Source organism: Bison bison, unplaced genomic scaffold, assembly GCF_000754665.1.
Source record: "Bison bison bison isolate TAMUID 2011002044 unplaced genomic scaffold, Bison_UMD1.0 scf7180017864370, whole genome shotgun sequence".
NCBI classification, from domain to species: domain Eukaryota; kingdom Metazoa; phylum Chordata; class Mammalia; order Artiodactyla; family Bovidae; genus Bison; species Bison bison.
In genome coordinates, this window is record NW_011494942.1 from 14,429,555 (window position 1) to 14,434,480 (window position 4,926).

The window sequence follows — 4,926 nt, forward strand, 5'->3', positions numbered from 1 at the left end:
CTTGGTCAGCAAAGGTCCGTCTAGTCAAGGCTTTGTTTTCCCAGTAGTCATGTATGGATGTGAGAGTTGGACTCTAAAAAAAGCTGAGCACCGAAGAACTGATGCTTTTGAACTGTGGTGTTGGAGAAGACTCTTGAGAGTCCCTTGGACTGCAAGGAGATCCAACCAGTCCATCCTAAAGGAGATCAGTCCTGGGTGTTCATTGGAAGGACTGATGTTGAAACTGAAACTCCAATACTTTGGCCACCTGATGCGAAAAGCTGACTCATTGGAATAGACCCTGATGCTGGCAAAGATTGAAGGTGGGAGGAAAAGGGGATGACAGAGGATGAGATGGGGTGCATGGTATCACCATCTCAATGGACACGAGGTTGGGTTAACTTCGGAAGTTGGTGATGGACAGGGAGGCCTGGTGTTCTGTAGTCCATGGGGTGGCAAAGAGTCGGACACGACTGAGCAACTGAACTGAACTGAATAATTATCTATAAGGGATAATAATCTGAAAAGCATATATAACCCCACTTTCTGCTCATTTGCATTTGTGTGAAATAGTTTTTTCCATATTTTCACTTTCAGTCTGTGTGCTACTTTAACTGTGAACTAAGTCTCTTGTCGGGCAGAGGTTAAAGCGACTGCCTGTAATGTGGGAAACCTTGGTTTGATCCCTGGGTCGGGAAGATCCCCTGGAGAAGGAAATGGCAACCCACTCCAGTATTCTTGCCTGGAGAATCCCATGGACGGAGGAGCTTGGTGGGCTACAGTCCACGGGTCACAGAGTCAGACACGACTGATCGACTTCACTTTTACTTTCACTTTCAAGTCTCTTGTAAGGAGATTATAGGTGGGTCTTGTTTTTTCATCTTATCAGTCATCCTACATATTTTGACTGATGCTCTTCGTCCATTGACATTTAAAGTAATTATTGATAGGTATGCTCTTATTGCCATTTTATTATTTGTTTTCCAGTTGTTTTTATATTTCTTCTTATTTATTTCTTTTTCTTTTTGCTTCTTCCCTTGTGGTTTACTGTTTTTAGTATTATGCTTATAGAGGCTTGTGTGTGTGTGTATGTATTGTATTTAGGTTTTGTATTTGCATTTAGTTTTTGTATAATTTTTTATTTGTGTTGGTTGACATGTTATAGTTAGATCTATAACTATAGGTTGATCTATAGCTATATCTACTTGTTTTAAGCTGGTAGTCATTTAAGTTCAAACACATTCTAAAAAATCTAGATTTTTTACTCTCTTCCCTCATATTTTGCATTTTTATGTCATTTTATATTCTCATACTAACTATTTAGTGTATAGCTGCTTTTACAACTTTTTATCTTTTAACCATGAAGGTTAACTGCTGCTACTGCTAAGTCGCTTCAGTCGTGTCCGATTCTGTGCGACCCCATAGACAGCAGCCCACCAGGCTCCCCTGTCCCTGGGATTTTCCAGGCAAGAATACTGGAGTGGGTTGCCATTTCCTTCTCCAATGCATGAAATTGAAAAGTGAAAGTGAAGTCGCTCAGTCATGTCCGACTCTTAGCGACCCCATGGACTGCAGCCTACCAGGGTCCTCCATCCATGGGATTTTCCAGGCAAGAGTACTGGAGTGGGATGCCATTGCCTTCTCTGATGAAGGTTAAAAGATAGCTTATTTAAGTGATAACTCTTATCCCTTACTATATATTTGCATTTCCTAGTGAGATTTTTCCTTTCCTATAGATTCTTCTTTTCCACTTAGAGAAGACCTTTTAACTTTTCTTTCAAGGTAAGTTTAGTATTGAACTCTTTTACCTGTTGCTTACCTGAGAGGTTGTTTATCTCTCTTTTGATTCTATATGACAACCTTGCTGGGTAGTATATCCTAGGTTGCAGATTTTTCCCTTTCAGCATTTGACTGTTTCATGCCACTCTCCTCCGACCTGCAAACTTTCTGCAGAAGTATAAGCTGAAAGCCATGGAGGTTCCCTAGCATGTGGCTCTTTATTTTTTTTTTTTTTCCTGCTGCCTTTAGAACTCTCTCTTTATCTTTGACTTTCACCATTTTAATTAGGATATGTCTTGGTGTGGATGTGTTTGGGTTTATCTTGTTTGCAACACTTGGTACACCCGCATTTGAATTTTTTTTTCCTTCTTCAGATTTGGGAAGTTTTCAGTCCTAATTTCATCAAATACATTTTCAATCCCCTTTCCCTCTTTTTTCCTTTCAGGTCCCCAATAACATGAATGTTGGTATACTTGATGCTATTCCAAAGATAACTTGTCCACAGCTATAACACAGAATAAGCAGGGCTGGGAACATTCACTCAGTTCTGGCTGCACTGCACCAGGGTGGTCAGAGAGATCAGGCAGCAATCAGAACAGCCTTCAATCCACCCTCTCCACTGTGCCTGGGGACAAGCCAGCCTGCTTGCTCCTCTTGGGTGGAGTCCAACCTTCCCACAAGCCCTCCCATTAGTTCCAGAGTCCCTCCAACCAGGCAAGGAGACTCAGCTTCCCTTTGTAGGATCATAGGGCCAGGATGCCCAAAAAGTGGCTTGAATCATTCACTCCCCATAGCAAATCTCCACTCATGTAATCTCTCTTTTTTTCTGAGTGCCCCCACCCCGACAGGTCTCAACCTGTTCAATTCTTTTCCTTTCCCACACAATTCTGTGTGTATCTGTCCTACAGCCTTGGTTTTACAGGTTTCTTTCTGCCAGTTTCCAGGTAGTTTTCAGTGAGGATTACTCCAGATGTAGATGTATTTTTGATGCATTCATAAAGAGAGGTTAGTTCCATATCCTCCTACTGCACTGTCTTGACTGACATTATTTGCTACCACCTTTGCTTTGTCAAGATCCTACCATATTGCTTAAAAAGGTTCTTTAAACTTTACAATTATTTTTTATGTTTCACATTAGTCTAGTCCAATGACACTTTTTTTTTTTTTCTGGAGTTGAGCTGTAGGAGTTGCTTGTACTTTTTTTTTTTTTTTCCTGGAGTTAAAGTTTTGTTATTAGCATTTCAGTCTCATTTTAGTTCAAAACCTCTTTTTTTCATCCCCTATCCATAAATCCCTTCCGTTCCAGGCTATAGTGAGCCATGGAATTTTTTTGCTTTGGAGTATAACTTTCTCTATCCTCCTCTTAGCTTTTCTTCTGCCTTTTCTCTTACTCTTGTGAGGAATATGCCAAAAGTGGCCATTGTTTTATGGGGGTAAGTTTTATCTCCTCTGTTTTTTAAATTACTTCCTGTTTCATGACATGTATTTATTTCTACACTTGTCTATTATCTTTCTAATTGAATGAAAAGCAGAGCCTTTATTTATCTGGTTTACTACTCTATACTTTTGTCAGTGCAGTTCTTGACAAATAGTAGGTACTTAGTAAATATTTTGTTGAGTGAATGACAGCCTGCTCATGTAGCTCAGTCTGTGGATTTTGTTTGTATAGGAGGCTAAGGGATCCAGTCCTTCAAAGATTTCTTGATCCTCTTGAAAGATGTAGTTAGAGGTTCTGTCCAGCCACCAGATGGAGATATTGTGTCTACAGTCCCCTATTTTGTGTGCCTTTCCCCCATAATCTGAATATTTCTGGTAAGCCTTCAGGGTGTTAACTTTATCTTCCCTTTGCATCCCTAAATTAATACCTGTGGACATAGGGTGGAGCCATCTTCCCAATAAGACTTGAGTGGGATGAGGAAGGCACTGCATCCTCTCTTCAAGGGTCTTCCTTTTGTTGTGGCACTTCCCCAAGTCTCCATGTCTTTTTCTCAACAATTACCCTGCTACAAAATGTGAGGACAGTCTTTGTTTTCTACTGGCACCTGCAAAATTGATAAGCTAGGTTCTTGGCGGCTCCCTAGCACTCTTCTCCATAGGACAGTTACCATTTCCTGAAGTTTGCTCTTCTTAAGAAGGTGATATGAACTCTACTGTTCCCAACTTGTTTTTATTTTAGTTTGTTATTGTATAAACTAAGGGAAAGGGGCTTGGTATACTGATTTTTTAAAAAAATCATTCTTTGGAGTATTTTCACTCTGATATCCCCCCTCAGTAACTCTTGGAAAGCAGGAAAAGATTAAAAGTAATTTATAACTTTATAATCAATTGGAGAAAAACATAGGCAAAAAATAAGACAATAAGAATGAATCATTTTGTTTTCTACCTTGCTAGTCTGTACTAGTTCTATAGAGCTCATGTATACTCTCCCTTTACTGCTTCTGAAGTTTCTCTAAGAATTCCAATGAGATGCAGAGACCCAGGTCATAGACTTATCACCAAATCTTACTTTTTCAGGTTTTAAAATTCAAAGGTTGAATAAACCCTATGTCCTGAAAAAATATTTCCCCCACCTACCACCCTTTTCAGTAGAACCAGAACTTTTGTAAAGGTCTGTTTCTTACTCAGATGAAGGCCCTAATTACCATAGTCCCTAAACTGAATCCCTTCATTTACTAAATAAACCTAGATAGGGTCCCACACTTGAAGACACTAGACAAAAAAATGGGTTAATCCTTCAAATCTGGCAGTGATTTTTAAAGACAATCCACAGGCCTGCAAATACTAGCTACAATATAAACTTCTGCTGCTAAGTCGCTTCAGTCCTGTCCGACTCTGTGCGACCCCATAGATGGCTCTCCTGCCCCTGGGATTCTCCAGGTAAGAACACTGGAGTGGGTTGCCATTTCCTTCTCCAATGCATGAAAGTGAAAAGTGAAAGTGAAGTCACTCAGTCGTGCCCGACTCTTAGCGACCCCATGGACTGCAGCCTATCAGGCTCCTCTGCCCATGGGATTTTCCAGGCAAGAGTACTGGAGTGGGGTGCCATTACTACCCACAAATTCAAAGACTAGCAAGCCATTCACCCAAACCACTCCAGTTCAGTTCAGTTCAGTCACTCAGTCGTGTCCGACTCTGCGACCCCATGAACTGCAGCATGCCAGGCCTCCC